The sequence below is a fragment of the Bubalus kerabau genome, chromosome 10 (genome assembly GCF_029407905.1).
Source record: "Bubalus kerabau isolate K-KA32 ecotype Philippines breed swamp buffalo chromosome 10, PCC_UOA_SB_1v2, whole genome shotgun sequence".
NCBI lineage: Eukaryota > Metazoa > Chordata > Mammalia > Artiodactyla > Bovidae > Bubalus > Bubalus kerabau.
This window is the reverse complement of record NC_073633.1, coordinates 73,309,273-73,333,562: the sequence shown is the minus strand read 5'-3', so window position 1 is coordinate 73,333,562 and position 24,290 is coordinate 73,309,273. Positions and strand designations below refer to the sequence as shown.

Here is a 24,290-nt window from a genome sequence, read left to right as displayed (position 1 = left end):
AACAATCTAATACCTATGAATGTGCAGAAGGCCTTGTTAGCAAGAGAGACTGGACTAGAAGAGTAACAAGGATGTTTTTCAAAGCACAAAAGGATCTGTACTATGTAGTTATATAAGGAACCAGGAGAGGATGGCTCAGTTCCACGAGTCCACAGGCAAACAGGCCTGACTGAACTTTTGTTCTTCAGGGATGCAGGACCTTTGGTGTTCTAGGCCTTTACCCCAGGAATATCATAAAAGGAAAATGGATCTGGTGATTTAATCCACCCCACCCAGTCTCATCCCACTGGGAACCATTTGGGTATGTTCTTAACCTTCCTTCATGTTGAGAGAAGGCATCACCACCTCGTAGAGTGCAGACCATTTCTCTCCTCCAGAGGTGTCTGCAAGTTCCCCTGGATGAATTTCACAAGGGTGAAATTTCACCAATGCCTGAAATTCAGAAGGGTGGCCTGTGACAGGAGAGCACAGGCTCATCCCTGCCAGGCACCGAGGCTGCCTTTCTTAGCAAGACTCCTGGCAAAAGTGAAAAGAGAGGCTGGATTCTGTTCTCATGTAAACAGTTACTCTCCTTACGGGCTCCACGGGAGAAGGCTTGGAGAAGACACTGACCAGTGTCAAGATAGCACACACCTTAGTTAATGTCCCTAATTTGCTTCCAAGAGTTTAGGATGAAAGACAAGCCTCATATCAGCAGGTTTCACCTCCTGTGTCTAAACAGCCAGGAAAAGACAATTTTGTTTTTCCCCCCTATTTTTAAAGAACAGTGCATTATAAGAGTGCTTAAGGTGTGAGAGAGCAATGAATTCAAGGCCTGTTGGGGGAAAGAGCAGAAAGAAAGGGTGCCTGGCGAGCAGCAGTGTTCTCTATGCTGAAAGCCCGCCATGCAAAGGGACAGGGAGATTTATTGCTCACCGCGGGTTAGAGAGCAGATGCTTGCTACTCCAGAGATTTGGCACTCTGGGATTTATGGACTTAATATAGTTTATGCTCTTGTGGCCTCATTGGTTGGGAAAGTACAAGATTTCCCTGTTAATAAAACTTAAAGCGAGGATAATAAACCACTTCCCGCAGGGTTTGAGAATCTCCCAGCACAGGTCCCCCCAAACCGTCTGCCTGGATAAGACAGCTCGAGTCGATTCTTACCCCAGCTCCTCACCCCGCCGCCCCACCCCTGCCCTATTCTCCCTCTGTGATGCAGCCAATGTCTCCCAGAAAGGAAACTCAGAGACTGAAATTGGGTGAGGATGAGCAACTTCACGTCCAACCAGTGGGGACTCAGGGCTCCTTGAAAATGCAAAAGGGAAACATGTAACTTGTTGTGGGCATCTACTCTGATGTGTTATCTCGCTGCCAAAGCAAAGAACAAACATTTGTTTCAGCATATGGACACTGCCTCACACAGAATTTGGAAAATCATTGGTTATTTGAAATCAGTGTTTTCCTTTCCTTGATCACATCCTAAAGTACTTATTACCTGGAAAGAAAATGATGCCATTCAGCTGGAAGCTTAAGGTGCCCAGGGATGGATTTAATTTAATATCATCACCGAAGTACATCCTTTAAGCACCTAGTTATTAGAAAAGGAAGGAGAATATGTCTGTGAGTTGGAAGCTGGGAGCATTCTTAAGAAAATATAAGTTTTGTTACCTTGGTGGTATTTCAGGGCAGAGGCAGGCAGGCCTGGGAGATGGTCCGTGAGGACCCATGGATGCGTGGTTCCCAAACTGGCCCCAGCCATCAGAAGACGCCCAAATACAAAGCACAGTCAAGGATAAAACAAAGGGAATAGCCCAGGGAAGGAGGCTGTGACTCTGCTATTTTTAAACTGCCAATTAGAATGTCTACAATTACGTGGCTGAAACTACCGCATCCGCTCCAAGATAATCATACTCTTCTGAGCTGAAATGTTAAATCTTCTGTTTTCTAAGCCCCTGATCAGAATATTTTAAAATATCATTTCTGGCTGCATTAGGCCCCAAAGCAAGTTGTGGTTCAGCATGCTTTCTCCTAGGAGTGACTTTTCTTGATTAGAGTTCTCAAAACCTGCCTTTTGAATATTTTGTTTGCTTCTAGGGGGGAAATAAAGAAAAAAGAGAGATTGAAAAACAAAAGAGACAGAAAGAAAATATCAGGAAAAAAACGTGTATGAAGATTTAAAAAATGTGACAGGATTCTGTCTCTTCAACCCACCAAAGTAACATGATTAATGCGGGTCTGCTTACTACTTACCCTTGGCCTCCTGTGAGTCCTCCCTTCCTCCAGGTCTTGCTATCCAAGCAGGAAGAATGTGACGTTTTGCTTAGGGCAAATGAATCCAGTTTCCTCCACCGACATCAAACTCAGAGAGTTCAATTCAAATAAAATGAGATACAGATTAAAATGAGATTAAAATACTCATCAAGCCCATTTAAAAGACCTGATACAGAGTCTAGTCTTCATGAAGGCTGCATGAACCAAAAAAGCATGTTGAGTCCCCACTAATTCCTGTACCAACCACATTGCAAACTGCCCATCTTGGCTATCTATGCAACATGTAGCTAGAATGTAGCCTCTAAAAGCTACCTAAGATAGGAGGACAGCTCTGAAAGACGATAAGGACTGAAACCCAAAAATGCAATAAAAAATCTATCTGTATATGTTATACATATATATACATGTATGCAGTGTTTAAATGAAATTAATTCTATTTAATGGATTATTAAGTTTTACTCCATGCCTCTCTATGGTTTGGTGGTGGGGGCTGTAGTATAGTTGATTTATAACATGTTAGTTTCTAATGTACAGCAAGGTGGTTCAGTCATATATATACACATATATAAATTCTTTTTGTATTCTTTTTCATTACAGGTTATTATAAGATATTTAATATAGTTCCCTGTGCTATACAACAGCACCTTGTTGTTTATCTGTTTAATATATAGTAGTTGTACCTGTTAATCCCGGAACTTCTCATTTATCCCTCCCTGCCCCTTTCCTCTTTGATAACCAGTTTGTTCTCTATGTCCATGAGTCTGTTTCCATTTTGTAAATAAGTTTGTTTTGTATCATATTTTAGATTTCACATATAGGTGATATTATATAGTATTGTCTTTCTCCGACTTACATCACTTAGTATATTCTCTAGGCCCATCCATGTTGCTGTAAATGGCATTATTTCATTCTCTTCTCTGGCTGAGTAGTATTCTACTGTGTACACGTACCTTGTGGCTCAGCTGGTAAAGAATCTGCTTGCAATGCGGGAGACCTGGGTTCGATTCCGGGTTTGGGAAGATCCCCTGGAGAAGGGAAAGGTTACCCACTCCAGTATTCTGGCCTGGAGAATTCCATGGACTATATAGGCCATGGGGTCGCAAAGAGTCAGACATGACTGAACGACATCTTTCACCACATCTTTATCCATTCATCTGTCGATGGACATTTAGGTTCCTTCCATATCTGGGCTATTGTAAACAATGAACCATGAACACAGGGCTGCATGTATCTTTTCAGGTTACAGTTTTCTCTGAATATATGTCCAGGAGTGGAATTGCAGGGTCAATGGGAAATAGATGGGGAAACAGTGGAAACAGTGTCAGACTTTATTTTTCTGGGCTCCAAAATCACTACAGATGGTGACTGCAGCCATGAAATTAAAAGACGCTTACTCCTTGAAAGGAAAGTTATGACCAACCTAGATAGCATATTCAAAAGCAGAGACATTACTTTGCCAACAAAGGTTTGTCTAGTCAAGGCTATGGTTTTTCCTGTGGTCATGTATGGATGTGAGAGTTGGACTGTGAAGAAGGCTGAGCGCTGAAGAATTGATGCTTTTGAACTGTGGTGTTGGAGAAGACTCTTGAGAGTCCCTTGGACTGCAAGGAGATCCAGCCAGTCCATTCTGAAGGAGATCAGCCCTGGGATTTCTTTGGAAGGAATGATGCTAAAGCTGAAACTCCAGTACTTTGGCCACCTCATACGAAGAGTTGACTCATTGGAAAAGACTCTGATGCTGGGAGGGATTGGGGGCAGGAGGAGAAGGGGACGACGGAGGATGAGATGGCTGGATGGCATCACTGACTCGATGGACATGAGTCTGAGTGAACTCCGGGAGTTGGTGATGGACAGGGAGGCCTGGCGTGCTGCGATTCATGGGGTTGCAAAGAGTCAGACACGACTGAGCGACTGATCTGATCTGATGACAACTCTATTTTTCGTTTTTAAGGGGCCTCCATACTATTTTCCACAGTGGCCGCATCAATTTACATTCCCACCAACAGTGCAGGAGGGTTCCTTTTCTTCCACACCCTCTTCAGCATTTATTGCTTGTGGACTTTTTAATGCTGTATGCCTCTGTATGTTTCAAGGAAAGCATATTCCATGTGGTCCTTTGGAAGTAGTATCCTGCTTCCCATGCTGCATTTGTTCTTTCAATTCTGTCAGTCAGGAGGAGAGTGTTAATTTTTCTCAGAAAAGAATATAAAAGATTCTTGAGGGAAACAGAGAGAGTGTTTTCCAGATAAAGTTCCACGCCTCGGGAGAGGGCATGTGTGTCCACCATGTGTACATTTGTTCCAAGTGATGGGTTGGTGAGAAGGCTGACTGTCCCCGAGCAGCTCCTGTTTCTTTGCTGCTTTGCCCTAGGAAGCTCCTTCCCAAGTGGTGACCAAAAGAAGCTGGAAATGATATAAAGGAAGGATAGTTGCCCCTTTAGCATCTCTGTCTGGATCAGCCTTCAATGTATTTTCCAGTTACTATACTTGCCAGCACAATGTTCTATCCCCTATAACCTCACATTTAACAAAAGGCTGCTTATACTATACGAAAAAGGCATATGGTGGTGAACACAAATTGCTTTTTAAATGTCTGTTTATGGCTTCTAAGCATTCAAAAATATATCTGTGTACACAGTGCAACCAGCACCATGGCACACATCTTGCAGCTGAAGCCACTTTAAAACGAGGTCCTACTGGCCTTTCAGTAACTTCAACCACTTAGATGAGCACAAGATGACATAGACAGCCCTGTGCCAGGTTCCAGGGCAGCATCATAGGAGATCTTTAAAGATACAAATAGCAGTGATTCTATTTTATTGTGGCGAAATTGAGTTACACAATAATAAAATAATTGTTCCAAAATTAAAATGAAAAAAGAAATCAGGAATGGAGTTCAAGTGGCATCTTGGTTTCCCAGCCCTGAGCATCTAGCCTGCCTCTCATTTAATATACACTACAGTATATCTTCTTTCTGCTACAATAAATAATATAAGCTCTCTTCTCTTCTGAAAAGAGTTCATTCTGGGGACCAGACAGGGTGCCTATTTCTTTTTAATACTGCCCCTTAGTCCTGTGAGCTCTGATTAAATGATTTCACATGCTGAGTTCAATAATTGGAGTTGCCTAGTTCCCAACCATTTGTTTGCCAGCCATAATGAGTGTCACTGTTTTAAAGGAATGACTGACTGACACACTGGAGGAGCAAGACAGGGGCTGTGAGGACTAGCAAACAAGAAATCCTATTCAGAAGAAGCAAGGCACTAAAGGTCACCACTGCCCAGCTCCCCAGGAACACCCTCTTCCCCCCAGCCACCTCACACCTACTTGCTCATAAATCGTAAATCCACATCCAGAGCTCAACACTTTAACCTTGCAAACTGCATCAAAAATTCAAATACTGGTGATACCCAGGCCTGATTTCCAGTCCTTGTTCTGTTTTTGTTATTTACCAGCATCCTCAAGTCAGCTGTTTTATTTTTCTGAGTTTGTAGTTTCCTTATCTGTAAAAAAAGATACCTATCAGGGCCTCAGTGACATTCTGTGGTCCCTACGAGGTAAGTTGGTTAGAGATACTCTGGTGAAAGCCCACCACGGTTACCCAGAAGAGAAGCCATGAGCCACAGAATGTTGTTTTATATATTTAGAAGGAAGTCTACTTCCAGAAAAAATAAAACTCTATGTCTGCATTTACAAACTTAAAATTTAACAGTAGCAATAACACATGAAACTAGGAAAAGGAAACCAGTAAAGAGTGTACACACATCACCTATAGTTTTATAAAGTATATAAAAAGAGGTCTTGATGTTTGAGAATACATTAAAACATCCACAGAGCATCTACACTGCTCTCCACACTGCAGTGCATGCTTGAAAGAGAACAAGACACAACCCTCAAGGTACTTCAAGTTTGCCAGGACATGCAGAGGGCTGGGAACCCAGAGGGGGCATGTGAATTCTGCCTGCAGGCATGTGGCTCAAGGAGACTGGGAAGTGAAGCAGAGGCTGAGTCTCAAAAGTGAGCAGGAGTTAGCCAGCGAGAAAGGAAATTAAGAGTCCCAAACTGGGGAAATCCAATGGGCCAAGGAGCACAGCCTGGAAAGAGCAACTGTCGATGATTTGGAGTGGCTGGAACATGAGTTATTGGAGGTGGGAAAAGGCAAGGGAGGAAACTGACAGAGAAAGCAAAGAGGGGTCCAGAGAAGCCAAGGCAGCCAGGCCCCGGAGGCCGTGATGTACGCCGTAGCACAGCTCTGGAGCACCTGGACTGGGTGTTGAGCTGAGGGAGGGCTCAGTCCATCCTGTTTACAATGTAAGAGCAGAAATTCAGGACTGGGTGAATATGTACATGGTGAAAGAAGAACATGAAATAGGGACTGTTGGTAGGAGAAAGTGGTGGTGACCATAATTAATATTAAAGAAGAGCTTCTGTCCACATGTTATGAGGAGACAGCCTAAGGTAAGGGTGTGCAAACTATAGCCTGTGGGCTAAATCCTGGCCCTGACCTAGTTTTTGTTCAGCCTCAAGCTAACAATAATCTTTACCTTTTTAAACGACTGAATAAAGTCAAAAGAAGAATAATATTTAGTGGCTATGAAAATTACATGAACTTTAAAATTTGTGTTCATAAATAAAGTTTTATTGTTGCACAGTCATACCCATTTGTTTGCTATTGTCTATGGCTGCTTATTTAACTTCTATGCAGAGGACATCATGAGAAACGCGGGGCTGGAAGAAGCACAAGCTGGAATCAGGATTGCCAGGAGAAATATCAACAACCTCAGATATGCAGATGACACCACCCTTATGGCAGAAAGTGAAGAGGAATTAAAAAGCCTCTTGATGAAGGTGAAAGAGGAGAGTGAAAAAGTTGGCTTAAAACTCAACATTCAGAAAACGAAGGTCATGGCATCCGGTCCCATCACTTGGTGGGAAATAGATGGGGAAACAGTGGAAACAGTGTCAGACTTTATTTTGGGGGCTCCAAAATCACTGCAGATGGTGATTTCAGCCATGAAATTAAAAGACACTTACTCTTTGGAAGGAAAGTTATGGCCAACCTAGATAGCATATTCAAAAGCAGAGACATTACTTTGCCAACAAAGGTCCGTCTAGTCAAGGCTATGGTTTTTCCAGTGGTCATGTATGGATGTGAGAGTTGGACTGTGAAGAAGGCTGAGTGCCGAAGAATTGATACTTTTGAACTGTGGTGTTGGAGAAGACTCTTGAGAGTCCCTTGGACTGCAAGGAGATCTAACCAGTCCATTCTAAAGGAGATCAGTCCTGGGTATTCTTTGGAAGGACTGATGCTAAAGCTGAAACTCCAATACTTTGGCCACCTCATGCCAAAGAGTTGACTCATTGGAAAAGACTCTGATGCTGGGAGGGATTGGGGGCAGGAGGAGAAGGGGACAACAGAGGATGAGATGGCTGGATGGCATCTCCAACTTGATGGACATGAGTTTGGGTAAATTCCAAGAGTTGGTGATGGACAGGGAGGCCTGGTGTGCTGCAATTCATGGGGTCACAAAGAGTCGGACACGACTGAGCGACTGAACTGAACTGAACTGATGGCTGCTTTAGCATCACAGTGAAAGAGTTGAATAGCTGGAACAGACCACATGGCTTCTAAAACCAAAACTATTTACCATCTGGCCTTTTATAGAAAAAACTTGCAGACCCCCTGGCCTAAGGCTTGAAGATGAGGGGAGGATACAGGATCCTTGAGGGCAGGCTTGGTGTTTTCTCCTCTCTGTACACCTTGCTCATGCCTGGCTGGTAAGAAATGCTCCAAGACTGTTCAGTAGGGGAACAAATGAGGACCAGGTGGAAACAGTCATAATAAACTGGAATGAAGACAGGGTTGCCCCAGAGGTTGGCAAAGTAGGAGTTTATCTTAGTGGAGTGATCAGATCTGGGAGGACCCGGTGCCCTCTCCTCCAATATATTCTACCACCTTTAGCAGGGCAGGAGAAAAGGGGAAAAGATGTGAGTGATGCAAAATGACTCATTTTTTTCATTCTCTTATTTAAAAATGAGGCTCCTACAATGAGTTAGAACTGGACAGGTCCCCAGGACACATCTGGAGTACAATCCTGGTCTTCTAACTAGTGTTCCTATTTCTTTTTCCTCCTTGCCAATTTCTTTTCTATGCAGATACTAGGGTAATTTTTCTGAAACATAGAAGAGAGTATTACATGCCCCCAAGTTTCAGCCTCTCCTAGATAAAAAGTCCAAACCCTTGGCCATGCATCAAACCTCTGTGTGGTCTGGTTCTTGTTTAACCGTCATTCCCCAAGACTCCTTTCAGTGCCACCTCTATGGACACTTAACAACCTTCAGTTTTCCAAAAGGGCCAAGCTAGTTCAGGCCTCCAAACCTTTGTTCTTGCTGGTCCCTCTGCCTGCCATGTGAACCACCCCCCTCCCTGCAACATCTACTCATTCAATATAGTTCAGTTCCAGGGTCACTAGGTATGTAGCTAGCAGATATAAGGATAGTACATGGCAGTGGTACCTAGAGAGGTAGTGGACAATAGTGGCAGAGAGGTGGAAAGCCTGGCTATGAAAAAGACTGAGACCCAGGATCCTGTTTATTATGGGTGAGCATGTGGAGTAACTAGAACTCTCAAACAGTGCTGCTGTTGTGTAGTCGGTACATCGTGTACAACTCTTTTGCAACCCCATGGATTGTAGCCCACCAGACTCCTGTGTCTATGGAAATTTTCAGGCAAGAATACTGGAGTGGGTTGCCTTTTCCTTCTCCAGGGGTCTTCCTGACTCAGGGATCACACCCACATCTCCTGTATTGCCAGGCAGATTCTTTACCACTGAACCACCTGAGAAGCCCTCAAACAGTGCTGGTGAGAGTCTAAAAATGTGCAGCTTTCATCAAATCAGAGTCATTTTGCCCTAAGCACAGCAAGCCAAAACTCTTGAGACCTTAAGACCTGCAGTAAAGATATATTCACAAGGCAGTGAAGAGAGTTAGGCATGGAGTGAGGGGGAAGAATCTCAAATCGAGAATCCAGATCTGTCTCCCCAAGGCAGGGGTACTGGGGTATTTATGGGTTAAAGAACAAAGCAGTAGGGTGGTCTGAGGTGTGGAGGGGACGGGCAGTGTGGGGAAAGGCGATTGGAAAATAATGCAGGAATGACAATCTTCATTCTACACAGGTGGAACTAAGCTACAGCCCTCTGCCCTCAAATGTGCGGGTGCTTAGCATGATTGGGTGGAATTTTCAGCCCTCTGACGTCAAAAGGTCACAGAGAGGTCACTCACGCATGCCCAGGGTCAGTGGTCCTATCCAGTTTTAACCAACTCAGCTCCAACTAGACACAGCTGACTCCAAGTTCCTAAAAACAACCCAGGCAAACATCTTACTGTTCAAGCTACTTGCTTCTTGCTGCTGCTGTTGCTGCTAAGTCGCTTCAGTCGTGTCCAACTCTGTGCGACCCCATAGACGGCAGCCCACCAGGCTTCCCTGTCCCTGGGATTTTCCAGGCAAGAACACTGGAGTGGGTTGCCATTTCCTTCTCCAATGCATGAAAGTGAAAAGTGAAAGTGAAGTCGCTCAGTCGTGTCCGACTCTTCACGACGCCATGGACTGCAGCCTACCAGGCTCCTCCGTCCATGGGATTTTCTAGGCAAGAGTACTGGAGTGAGGTGCCATCGCCTTCTCCGACTTGCTTCTTGGAGGACATGCAAGTCTTAAAACCACCTTGATTAGGGAAGGCAGGTAAAATGGACTTGACTAATAACTACCCACAGTTTCTTTCGCAGAACAATCTGGCAGTTTCTTATAAGTGAAACATAAAATTGTCATTTGACCAGCAATTACACACACAGACTTTTACATGATTGTTCACAGAGTTTTATTCTCAATAATAAAACTCTATAACAACCCAATTATCTATAAAAAAAAGTGGATGGATAAACAAATTGTGGCATTGCCACAACATGGAATACTATATACCAATGAAAAGAAATGATTCAAAGACATATGCAACAAAATAGATATATCTCAAAATATCATGCTCAGAAAAATAAACCAGACTCAAAGTAATACACAGTGCATGATTCTGTTTTTGTGAAATTCTAGAAAAGGTAGTAATTACAGTGACAGATAGCAGACCAAAGGATGCCTGGGGCCAGTAGTTTGGAGGGTATGGGCATTGAGTGCAAAGGGCATGAGGAAACATTTTTGGGTGATGGAAATGTTCTAGCTTGATTGTGGTGGTGGTTACAGGGGTGTATGCTTTCATCAGAATTGACTGTACTAAAAATGAGTCCACTTTACTGTTTGTAAATTATACCTCAATGAAGTTGACCAAACAAACCAAAAAATACAGGGTCCAGGTCCTGTGAAAAAACTCCTGAATTAAATCTCTGCAGGCTGGACCCAAGGCACCACACTGTGTTTAACATGGCCATCAGATAATTCTGCTTCAGACTAGGTTCCACATCATCTTGTTACCATTTTACTGCGATAGCTGAAAACACTGCAGTCATGGCTCCCTTCAGCACTCTTTTCATCAACCTTGGCTTTGGAGTGAGTGGTGGGGTCACAGTCTCTCAGAGAGACTTCATTAAAACTAAAAGAAACCTCATAAGGTCATGCAGGCCAGTCCCCCGCCTCTGGCCAATCCCAGGTACAAATCAGTTCTCAGAGTTCTGCCTCGTCTTAGTGCATGCAGGAGAAGATTCCAGATTCTCCTTGAGAAAGGCTCTTGAGTAGGCTTCCCACTCACAGACCTCAACAGGGGATGCCTCATAGCCAAATCTCACTAAAGTGAACAAACGAGCTCCCTTCCCCCATAGCTCTCACGTGAACCAAGCAATACTGCAGTTGAGTCTGCATTCTAACAGCACTGAAGTTTCTGAAGTTAGATACTTACTTTTCTGCTCACCTCTCTATGGAAATTCACATAGTTGTGCACGGGGTATACTTACATATAACCATGCCTGATTTTAAAAAGAAGTCTCAACTTTAGGTTGTAGAAAATCACAATTTTCAACTAAAATAAATATGCCACTTTAAGGACAGGATGAGTAATTCTCCGTCTGTGACATTTTTCGGGATCGGTTCAGGAGTTTAGAGTACAATGCCGTACGTGACACTACCAGTGATAAAATGCTTCTCTCTGTCAGTAACGAGCACTCCAGGGTTTCTTCAGCCTGTTTAATTGTGGAAGATAGCTTATGAGATGTTTAGCATACTGTAATTTGGAAGCAATGCATTATGGGTTAAATTACCACCCAAACACTACCGATAAATTACAGCCAGAGGTAGAAATGTCTTTGGCAGTAGAAATTTTCCCTTCCTGGAGGCTGGCTGCCTTGTCTTGATCAGGACTGCTGCTCCTCAGGCACTGCATTAATAGACCAGTGTGCTGGTGAAATCGAGCTAGAGTCACAAAGGGCTGCTGCATAAAGAACAGCTTGAATTACATTATCTCCTGACAATGTCAAAGAAAATTCAATACCTGAGCCAGAGGGGCTTTCATAGAATTAGTAGGAAGATTATTTTTTTTATCACTGATGCTTTTGTTTTTGTTTATGTCTTTAAAGTTTTTGATCAGTTTAAACTAGCCTGACTTTATAGAAAAAAATCTAGATCTAGCCTTTTCATTAAGTAACCCTGGACTAGAGCAGCTCCACACCCCTAAAAAACATAAGATGAAATTACATGTACTACACAACTCTCAGAAAAATGAAGGATGGAACAGAAGCTCCTTGTAACAGTGCATCTTGGATATATGTAGCATCAGAATACACAAGGAAAGCCTTTGGTGCGTCAAGAAGGCAGGTGAGAATATTTGTCACATCCTAGCAGCAGTGTCTGGGGATGGGAATGAAAGATTTTTCTCTAGAGTAACAGAGGTGGTGGCATCTGTAATGGACGTTACAGTAACTGCTACTTACAGAGGACGATCTGTTGTGATGGGATACGTCTCAGAGTCCTGAAGATAGGCGAAGGGGTATACAGGAAGCACTTAGTGCAGTTCCCAGAGCACTGGGAGTGCTTAGCACAAGGTGTAATTACCATCACCATCTTTGTTACCATTGACCCTATTTTAGAAACAGAGCAATTTAGGAACACAGAGACTCAGTAGCTTTCTAGGTGTTGTAGTGAGGGTCCTAATAGGACTAACTCGTGTCCTAATGACCCTAAATTCATGGTTTTAACCAATCTCTGCAGCTTCTTGGTTTGTAACTGCATGAACCTGCTGAGAAAACTATCTCCCCCAACACCAAATTACTCTCCTTAACCCAAGTAAATAACTGAGATTTTGGAAACAACTCAGAGGTCTATATTTATCTATTGCTGGGTCTTTAGTTAGAGCACTTGCATTGAGTGAAGCGGGCTCACAGGCTCATGGGCAGAGGGTGCGAAACTGTGTTGGCTGTGTGTACAAGACTATAGGAGGGACCCTGGCTCCTGCACCTTCTCCACGCCTCCTGCTCTGAGTCAGAGGTAGCTTTCACAGGTATGCAGAGCCCACTGACATCTGGGTTGCTAAGATTAGTGCTATGGATTTGGTGAATTTAGAATACACATCAAACTGTTTCAATGACTTCATGGTTTCTTCCCAGAAAAGACATTATTAGGTGTCTAAAGTCAAGTATATTTAATGTTATTTTTTCATAAGGAAAGTCTTATCAGTCCTAAGTGATGAAAATCACTTAGCTCACCTGCAGGTGAGGACACAAATCCATCTGTACTTGGAAAGTATCACAGAAACCGGAAACTGAAAATGTTCACGGGCAGTACAGAGAAGGGTTCGGTTGCTAGGATGCCCTCTGATGAATAAATAGATAAGACTCCACAAAATCTTATTAATAAAGTTGATGTGTGTCTTTGGTTGACTGGCCAACTATGGCTGCCTTCAAAGTCATTAAACTTCAGACTAGGCTCAAGATTTATTAAGAGATCTTGCTGCCTGATAGTCTGTAGGGATATTCTCATAGCATTTGCTGCTATCATGTTCAGCCACTGGGTAAACTTCCAGCAACCAAGGTTTTGTGAGAAACTGAAATCCAATTTAATATAATTTAACTACAACAAGAACACAGTAGGGCACAGAAAATACCAGAGACCAATGATTTCCTCATAGATAATTTTACATAAATGATATTAAATAAGAATTGTTTTAGGAGTCCAGGGAAGAAAATTTTGCTTTACATGAAAACTATTGATTCATTTTCATCATTATCATCATCATCACACTTCTTGGCCACTCACCACACAGGAGTCATTGTGCTAAATACCTTCTCTCATTTAGTCCTCCCAACATTTCTAGAGATGGATCCACCCTCAATCCTAACTGAGACAGAGAGATGTCTAATATTATCTCAAGATTTCTCAAGAGACAGAGGACACTTTCTCCAGAAATGTCTAAGCAGATTAACCTCAATGTATTTATTTTTTAAGAAACAAATGTATTTCATCCATCGCTTTTAGTTAGAAGAGGCATTCAATAAAATCAATCTAAATAAAATGGGATGCCTGAATCCCAAAACAGTGGGGATTATGCCTTTAAATCATATAGGAAGTCACCAAAATCTTATATCTGGCCTGTGATATAAAAACTGTTTACACGAGTTCCTTGGGGAAACTTATTAAAATTAATGCTTAAGGATCAAAGCTTCAGAAATTCAGCTCCTTGAGAATACAAAAAGGTGCTCTGTTATCTTCCACAGCAAAAGCCTTTTAACATACTGTGAAACAACAAGCATCATCTTGTCTCTGAGCGAGGTGAATACACAAAATGAGGGAAAGACTGAATCACACTGCAAGACAAAAAAGGAATATTCCTCCTGTGTTTAGTTTAGACCCCTTCTCCCTTCATCCAGAGGCTACAGGGTACACTCATCTACCTTAACCCTCAAGAGATGGGTCTAGGGGCCAATAGGTGCTGCTCTCAAGATATAGCAAAGGACCTTTTTTAATTAATTAATTTTCATTGGAATATAGTTGATTTACAATGTTGTGTTAGTCTCAAGTGCACAGCAAAGTGAATAACTTAAACATATACATATATCCACTTTTTTATAGATTTATGTTTTGAAGAAGAAATAGTATGGAACTAAGAATTTTGAGAACTTGGTTTCAGCCCTTGCTCCTCTACTAGATACTTGTGTGATCTTGAGAAAGTCACTTAATGTTTCTGAACTTGAGTTCCCTTGTCTGTTAAATAAAGGGGTTGAAATAAGTGAGTATTGACAGCGGGGTGTGGGGGGTGGTGGTTTAGCCAAGGAATCTTAAATTCAAACCTGAATATCTAAAATGTCAAAGTGTGGAGACTGGGAATTCCAAAGAGGAGACAAGGCCCTGGCAGCTCAACCAGGTTGTTATTGTTATTTTTCGTTTGCTTTAAATCAATGGACTTGATACTGAGTTTCTTAAACCTCTTTCAGTTACAAGTAATGGAATATCCAACATGAACTGGGTTAAGCCAAAAGGGGGAATATATCAACTTCAAAAATGGAAATAAAAATCCCCATCTAGATTACCTTCAACCGTGGCTAGGTCTAGTGGCAAGGTGATGCCATCAGGACCACATTTTTCTGAACCCCTCAGCTCCAGGTCCTTCTCTGCTGCCTCCATTTCTGACAGACCTGTCCTCCTGATGGCAAGAAAGCAAGGAGAGCCAGCAGCTCTCCATCTACTTCCTATCTTAGGACCACAGGAGAAAATTTTTCCTTAAGAGGTATTTAGTCCTGGGATTGACTCTTATTGGCCCAAATCAGGGTGAGACATGCTCATATCTGAACCCAGTTATGCAGCAGAGCAGGAAATATGCTCATTCATTGGCTTGGACCCCAGGTCCACTTCTGATGGAGAATGTTTAGGGGAGCAGGTGGGAGCAGTTCTGTTGCCAACAGAAGGGAGGATGGCTATCATGTGCCCAAAACAACCAACGTCCACAGTGAATCTTTCCAACTCCAACCTCTAGTATGTTTCCTTGCTGATGCCTTTCTGTCTTTTGGGTTTTCTGAAAACCTCTGAATCTCACCATCCAAGTTGCCTCATCCCTTTGCCACATTTCCTTGCTATTGCATCCACATCCTTTAACTGAATAACTAATGGGTCAGTAAGTATGTGTTTTATTCTGTGAGGAAAATTAGACATCTCTGAGACTAGATCTTTATCTTCAAGGAGTTTATAATCTAGTTGGGTAACAGAACTATTCTGGTTGTATACATTCATAAGCAGTACAAGTTCATAAAGGGAGAGATCAGTAACATGAACAGTTCCAGGCAGACTGAAATGATGGTCAAATCGAACAAGATGAAATTCAACAAGGATAAATATAAGCTCCCAGGCTTAGGTCTAGGGGCCCTAGGGAGCCACTGAAGATTTTTAGCCAGGATAGTGACAGAGTCAAGGCAGTGGTTTAGGAAGAAGCATTCAGCAATACATATGGATGGGTCAGAGCAGGAAAAGATGGGAAGGTGGGGACCAGCTTAGAGTCTATTACAGGAGTATTTGTATGGAATGAGGTTACAAATCCTAGACCTGAGATATTCATGGAAATGAAAAGAAAATGCGAGCAGAGATGACCTGGTTGGAGAAGGCAGAGAAGAATGAGTTAAGGAAGAAAATTGTCCATGAAGCTTTGAGGCTGGAAGACTAAGGAAAGGTTGCCATTGGAAGTAAGCATGTGGGAGTAAGGAACACTGACTGGGAAGTCAGGGCAGCATGGAGAGTGGAGCCGGAAATAAGCTGCCTTAGACGTGCCACGTATGTGACACTGGGGAGACATGAAGTGGAAATCTTCAAACAACAGGTGGAAGTTTGCTTCAGGGTCAGGGGAGAAAAGATAGTGATTAGGGAGGCAACTTCCTAAAAGTAGGAGCACACGAAATGAGATTAATGCCACTTACCTGTCAGACAAATAGAGCATCAGAGAAAACCACACCTTTCAGCTCCCCCATGTGCTGGCCAAGGGACCGTGATCTCAGTCTCCCGATTCATACACTGGAGCTGAGTGACAGCAGAAGGGGCGCTGACTATGGCGTAGAGTCCACCGTTGGCTCTCTTCTCTTGCACAGCCTATGGGGACACGCAGTTTCCTGATCAGTCATTGTGAGTTACGCCATTGCCTGGGAACGGTTTTGAACCATTAGCTACCCAGTCCCAAATGCTCCTCAGTCTCTCCATGGAGCATGCTCAGGGTTCCACATATTGACACCCATGTTTATTTCAACCAGACCACAGTCAATATGACTTTTGCATAACACACTTTACAGATTATGTTAAGGTTGTTCGATAATTCACAACCTCTGCACACTCCCCATTGCTGACTACCCTAGGCTCAGGGTGGAAACATTTCAAACACATGCCTTCAAAAGAAAGCCTTCTCCCACCTGGCCAAACATCTACTGAATGTATCTTTGAACCAAGTTTAAGTTTTCTAAATATTTTACTCTCCAACTATCTTAAAATCCTTAAAATGTATGCCTTATCCATTATTTCTGCTCATAAGAAGGACAATGAATGCCCATTGTCCCCTTAATCATTAAGACAGAGCATCTACTTGACAGTCCTTTCTCACATTAGAATTTGAAACCAAGAGATAAGTTATTTGGACAGAAACATTTCCCCTGCTGCATAGCAATGGGCTGGCATCCAAGCAGGGCCTAAGGACACCTCTCCAAATGGCAGATGGCAAATAACTGGCTTTGTATGAGTAACTCAACCTGATGATTATATCTAATAACTCCAGGCCTGTTCCTGGAGACTCTGCCAATGCAGAGAGCATTCCTACTGCCATTTCCAATTATGAACCATCCTCAACAGAAGTATGCTTTCCAAAGTATATATATATATTTGTATATTTGGGTGTGTGTACAGGTTAAGGTGTACTATACTGTCCTACACAAACTGGCATTAACTCTTGCTGGTTCCTAAATATTTCTTTTGATAAGTTGTTGTTGCTATATTTATGTATCTCCAGCCTCTGAGCCAATCTATAATCCTTAGAAGTGGCCCCTACTTATGTAAAGCAACATCATTATATATTTATTTACTATTTATCATATGGTAGATACTGAAATTACTCTTAATTTTCACAGAAATTCCATGAGGGGTGTATCATTGACTCATATTACAGGTGAAGAAAGTTAAGTAGCAAGCTTAATACTATATAGTTAGCAAAGGTGGGCTGGAGATCAAACTCAAATTTGAATTCGAGTTTTCCCAGGTCAGGTGTCTTTTCTACCTTGACTATTATCAGGAATCAGTAAATACTTGCTAAATAAGCACATGAATGAGGGACTGTAAAACTCAAATCTTTAACCATTATGTTATACTGAACCAATTTACAGCCACAATAATAAACCCAAAGCCCTTGGACATTACATATGTTCCCTAGATGTAGACAGTTGACAATTACATGAAATTAAGAGTTGCCTAAAGGCATTTAAAAAAAAAAAAAACGTAACACCAGAATGGGTAAACTGTGGTATGTCCAGACAATGGAATATTATTCAGTAAAATGAAACGAGCTATCAAGCCATGGAAAGGAAAAGATATGAAGGAATTTAAATACATATTACTCATATTACTAAGTGGAAGAAGTCAATCTGAAAAGGCTATACACTGTATGATTCCAACTACACATATGATGTTCTGGAGAAGGCTGAACTGTGGAGACAAGTAAAAAGATCAGTGGTCACCAAAGGTTGGGGGTGGGGAGAGATGAAGCAGCAATAGGCAGAATGCAGAGGGTTTTTAGAGCAGTGAAACCACTTTTCATGGTACTAGTGATGGACACATGTCATTACACATTTGTCCAAATACACATAATGTACAATGCCAAGAATGAACCCTAAAGTAAACTATGGACTTGGGTGATAACGTGTTAGTATAGGTTCATCAGTTGTAACAAATGTACAATCATGCTGAGGGATGTTGACAACAGGGGAACCTATCAATGTGTGGGAGCGGGAGGCATATGGGAAATCTTTGTATTTTCCTCTCTATTTTACTGTGAACTTAAAATTGCTCTTAAAAAACCAAAAGTAATAGCAAGGGAAACCACAATAGAACAAAGTGATCCACACTTGGAGAAAACCTGCACTGAACTCAGGTCATCTTTATCATCACTCTTGACAAATACCATTCCTCAGGTCAAAATCTGGATTTAGACAGGACATGCTTACCAAGGAGTGGCTAAAAGTCATAGATCAGCTTGGCTTTGGACCATTAATTTCACACATTAGGATTATGACCTCAGGGAATTAAATTTGTCAAGGATTTACTGTGAACAAGACCTGATGGTAGGCCCTGGGGTGAATTCCAACTTTCCCACCCACAGTTGATTTGGGAGCACACACATAGAGTATCTGGCTTCCCTGGTAGCTCAGTTGGTAAAGAATCTGCCTGCTATGCAGGAGATCCTGGTTCAATTCCTGGGTCAGGAAGACCCGTTGGAGAGGGAATAGGTTACCCACTTCAGTATTCTTAGGCTTCCCTTGTGGCTCAGATGGTAAAGAATCCGCCTGCAATGTGGGAGACTTGGGTTTGATCCCTGGGTTGGGAGATCTCCCTGGAGAAGGGAAAGGCATCACTGCTATCCTCCTTCCCTGGGATCTTACTGATGGCCCAGTAAGCTGATAAACATACACTATGCATGCACCATATTCCTTGACATTATACAGCTACAGAAACAGCCTGTTGTTGATACTTGGCTAGCAGCTCTTGATATATGCTACCCAAATGTGTGCCAATATTTCCCTATAGTTAATGACTGTACAGAATAAAAATCCATTCACTTTGGTTTGCCCCATATTTTTAAAAACAGTTACCTCTTTTTAACTCATCTCTCCTTCTAACAAGTGAATTTTTCTTTCTATTAAAGGTTATCTCTTGAGTTCACTGTTGAGTCCATTTTAATTCTTGCATTCCCTTATGAGGTATTCATTCAAAATGAATAGCTATCCTGTCAGTTACATAGCTCTGCTCCTGACATGGGAATTGTATTTCTTTAACGGCTTTATTCCTCTAAACATATTCTTTCTCGAGGTCTCCATTATCCCCCAATCCTTGGAGGGAACCACTGGCAATCGTAGAATAGGGCTCTCTGCTGCCTGGAGGCCTGAGAAACAAATCTGAAATATTTTGAAACCAAAAGAGTTTCTGAACTGATGTGTGTCCTGAATTGACTGTTACTGGGCACTGAGCACCAGACACAGCACAGAACAGCAATTATTCTTCCCGGCAATCAGGGTGCCAAATGAGTTTTTTCTGCACTTAAAAATGGACAGAGGCTTGCAATAATTGAATGAAATAATGTACAATAATTTAAAATATTGTTCATTCAGAGAGAGATTAGGCTTTAATTAAATGGTGTCATTTAATATACCATCCAGCAGATACTATAATTGGTTTCTTTAGCAGAAAACACAGTAACATCTAGGCTTACTGAAGTGATAATGGTACTAATTTAGCCCAGTAGACACATAAACAGCTTGGCTGTCTCTGACACCCCCAGTGAATAAGGTCAGGTTTGATCATGACATCTGCATAACTCTTAATCAGTCATTTCTTTCTGAAAAAAAAATCACTAATCACCCAAACTAAACAAACTTTGTTTATATTAAACAGGTATGATATCTGGGACTTTCAAGGGTATTAAGCGGTTCATTTCTATAGATACAAAAAGGCAGGCTTATCTTCAAAGCAGTTATGAAATTATATTTCATTTGAGGGAGAATGGCATTTATTTATTTTTAAAACCTTGTGTAAGTGCAAACCAGCACCCCCAGTTCATTCAGAGAGGGCAGACCATTTTCTGGCACAACAACAGTTACGTATTTTAACTCCTGTTTTCTGTTGGTCATTTACAAGGACTTTCTCATTTCTAGGCTTGGCTCCTGTTTCCTCCTGGCTCATTTGTGAAATGTGATACAATAAGGTCTTATTCTCTTCAAGCTATTCTGCTTGATAATTCTGAACAAAACCAGGAGTGGGGGGGGGGGCGGGATAGAATTTAACTAAATCTAAAAGAAAAAAAAATTGCTTTCTAAGGTCTAATGCCCCAGACAAATTACAAAGTAACCAGAGATTAGATTTAGCCTTTGCTAAATTCTTTTGTTTCCAAAAATATATGCACTGCACCTAGGAATAGAAAACTTTCATTTCTCTGTTTGAAAATTACCATCAACATGTTTATTTTGGAAAAGAATGGAAACATTGATCATGGCCAAAAGCTAGCTGGGTCACAATGTCAGAAAAACAGGCCTGCTCTATCGCTGGGTGGGGAAACAGATGAGCAATCACAGGATGGGGTCCCTGGGGTGTAACTCCACCTTTACAGACTTTTCAGTGGATTATCGGGGATCCGGTACAGTGCTTCAGAACCCCTCCCTGCCCTGCTAGGACTCAGGGAGGATGTTCCCCACTTCATCCTCAGAGGATGAGAAATGTCACTGGGGACCAGGAATGATTTGCAAATGGTATCCTGAAAACTCTAAAATCAGGAAACTCCCTGCAAATTCAAGAGAACTGGCAACCCAAGCTGGGCTGAAGAGTGACAGCACAAACGTCAGACCAATGCCACTGCACATCTGATACAACTCGAAGGGACCAGCACGGTTGCTGGAGCCCATTGGCATTCGTTTATCCTTGGGTTGTTTTCCTTAAAAAGCAAACCACGCTTGCTGGTCTGAACAACAACCACTAAAAAGTGACTGTGCTCCGGACAATTAGAGCCTCCGCTTTGCTTTCCTGTAAATTACTCTTTAAACCAGTTACACACAGAGCACTCTTGTGGAAGGTCCTCACTGACCTCTTAATGACCACATCCAGTGGCCTGTTTTCAGACATTGTCCTTCTTGACCCTGGGGCAATTCACAAGGAGAAATACCAGCTCGCTGGCCACTCTCCTCCACTGGCTACAGCAGCCTCATGTTAGATCCCTCTTCCTTTCTCTCTAACTACTGGAGGACTTAATCGAGAATGTGGACTCAAGCTTTCCTGTTTAAATCTTTCTTTGCCTTCCAGTGACTACAGGATAAAAACCAAACTCAATGTCATGGCATGCAAGAGCCTTCAAAGATGGCTTCAAACATCCTGACTTTTCCTGCTTTTTTCTTGAAACTTTCTCACTAATATCTATTTTCCTCCCTTCCCCCACACACATTCTTGTATCTCAGCACTCCATGCTTTTCCAGCATTCTGTGTCTATACATATCATCTCTCCTTCTCTCTTTTTCTTTCTTCCCAAGTTATCTCTCAAAATCCTTCCTGGCACTCTAGACGAAACTCCATGCAGACAAGATGCTTCTGTCTTGCCCTTTGTTGGGATCCAGGACAATTCATTGAGCATGGCACGGCACAAGCATGCCATATCTGTTTGCTACAATGAGTTACACTGACGTTCCCAATTATTTAGTCACTCTGTCCTTCATGTGCTCACTGAATTTTCTACATACCATAAGCATCACCATTTTTAATTTGTGCCTTAATTATCTGGATGGGAATCATGCCTGTCAAAAATGAGTTTTTCCAAGTCAGAGACCTTATCTTAGCCATACGCTCAGTACAGAGCAGGCACTCAAGAATTGTTTGCTGGATGAAGGAAGAAAATGGAAGTGGCCATGTGAGCATCAAGAAGTGGGTTTCCCTCAGAAAACCTATGTTCTTCTCCCTTCCTCAGGGGGGGCATTTCCATAACTTTACCACCTCCAGCCAGGGTTCTTTAAAATTCTGTTCTTTAAAATTCCTAGAGGCCTGCTGTGACCCCATAGGCACAAAGCAGGCAACGCCTGTTTGGCACTTCACCCATAGCCCGACTCACGGCCTCCATCGGGGATAAAGAAGCCTGTTCTAACCTAATCAAAGGGCTGCTTCAGAAAGCTTCATTTGTGCAGATTCTCCACATTCTCCTGCCTACTCCCTGAGACACCCACCAGGAAATAACAGCGGCCTCCCGAGCCTGCAAGATAAACCCACTGGGATTACAGCCATTCCCCACAATTGAACAAACCGCCTCTCAAAATGCCCATACATTTTGCATTAAACACAGTGTATCAAATTAAAAATAAAACTCAAGTTGTTTGGTTAATGGTTTTCCCAGGCCTGAGGTTGAGACCAGACCACTGATCCGTTTCTTCAAGAACGTCGACTGGTTTTGCTGCTTGCCACAGACACTGTTAAGCTGTTATGTGACATGTGAAGCACTTTTTTTCATTCTTACAACTTACGTCCAATTAACTGAGAAAGGGGTTTCATTAAATAAACTAGATTCAAATTAAAGGGCAGTTTTCTCAGTTGTATTTGCAAAGAAGTTAAATTTGACTGAGAGGAATAATCATGTAAGCCCATGTTGGTTTGGGACATTTGCTAATGGGACTAATTTTGAATCAGCTCCATTTGCATTGGCGTCTGATAAGCAGCATAGGGAAATCTTGCCTGTGACACTCACATACAACGTTTTCTTTTAAACAATGTGTTTAAACTTCATTCTTTAAAAGTTGTGTAAAAAAAAGAGTTTTGGTCGTAATTATATGTTCAGCTTTTACTTGAGGACCTGTTAGACTAGATGATGAGTCATTGCCAAGATGCTAGAAAAATAATCCCTGGGTACCATCTGGAAAACCGGTTGATCGTAGACATCGTTTGTGTCAGTTTATTCTTAGCAGAGCTGGGAATAGAACTCAGAATATTTGATTTGTACTCTGGTGCCTTCCCACCTCACCTGCCTAATGTTGTGCCAGGAAGACCTACAGTCTAGAGCTGAGTCATAGAGAAAGCAGTTTAGGGGGTCTGGCCAGCTCACTGGCTATTTGCACAATGTGATCCTGTGATAGGGAAATGCAGGAGGAGAAAACTGATCTTCTGTTCCTGGAAGTTGGCTTCTCTAAATTGGCACACAATTTAGTTGGCCAATAGGAAACAAGTCAAGGTCACAGAAATCCTAAAAGTCTTTCTCTCAAGTCCAAGGCTTAACCCAGCCCACCCGAGCTTCTAGAACAACTTCCACCCATGGCCATTCTACTCTTCCTTTTTCCAAACAGTGGATCCAAGGAAGAGTCCTTGAAAAAAAATCCTGTCAGTGGGCCTTCCTCGGAAGGCCAGTTCCCAAGTCCACTCTCACAACCACCAGCCAAACGCAATACTCTGGGCCAAACGAGCTGTTCTTAGGGGCAGTCCTCTTTCCAGGCGCAGTTTCCTAAACAGACTTTCTGGACCCTGACTTTGGTCTTTCTCTCTCTTCAATTAATGTGCAACTAATTATTATTATAGTCATATTATCATTTATATCAAAATACTTACTTCCAGTTGCCCTCTTAGTAATGAGCACGCACTTAGTACACTCTCCTCTCTCTTCGTGGTAAATCAAGCTGGGGAAACAGCACAGCCAGAGGCCTTCGAGCAGTCAGGCCCCCTCTTTATGATACTCCATGCTGCTCCCCATGCTGGTTTCCAGCTGATCCTCCTCACAGGAGTTTCTGGCAGTCTGCTGGCAGCTGTTCCTGGTGGGGGATCGCTCATCAGCACCAGTACCTTCCACCTTTCCTGAGCCCCACCCCAGTTTATCAGCTGAGAAATTTCCAGCTGCCCTGGTCAGTGGCCTCTCCGGCCTCCTGGAATAGGTCTCTAACTTCCCAGTAACTTGAAAACTTCATTTACAGTCTCAGCACCATCTTTAGAGAACGGCTCCTCAGAGAGTTTACTCGGAGTTTTCTAGAAGTAACTACAAAGCTGAACAGCCCCTTGAACAAACTTTAAGAGGAGAAAAAAAAACCATAACATTTATAAAGAGGTATATGGCTACACAGCACTTCTACATGTATTATTCATTTTCATTTTCACAAAAGTCATAGGAAGCAGATACTATTATTTTATGCATGAAGAGGGTGGCAAAAAGCCCCCAATTCTTCTTATTTTCCTCTGCCCTCACTTTCTCTTTTTTAAGGCATAAGAAAATGTAAATACTCTGTTCTTGTTACTTTGGTGCCCATGTACGATTTCCCATGGAATAGAATCTGCAGAATAGAATCCTAATTCCTTAACCAATGGCACAA

General features: G+C 42.3%; 1 long non-coding RNA gene across 2 annotated transcripts in view; it reads right to left on the bottom strand.

Annotated features, from left to right (window-relative positions):
- The window catches only part of LOC129620623 (uncharacterized), a 36,015-nt gene extending 12,339 nt beyond the window's left edge, over positions 1–23,676 (bottom strand). The window contains exons 1-4 of one of the 2 annotated variants that reach the window (XR_008698614.1): positions 23,539–23,676; positions 16,143–16,311; positions 5,580–5,755; positions 3,677–4,655 (exon numbers count right to left, since the gene is read on the bottom strand). This is a non-coding gene — a long non-coding RNA (uncharacterized LOC129620623). Of the gene's footprint in view, positions 1–3,676; positions 4,656–5,579; positions 5,756–16,142; positions 16,312–23,538 lie in introns of those variants that run through there. The other variant, XR_008698613.1, reaches the window with a different exon arrangement.
- Between the last annotated feature and the right edge of the window lie 614 nt (positions 23,677–24,290).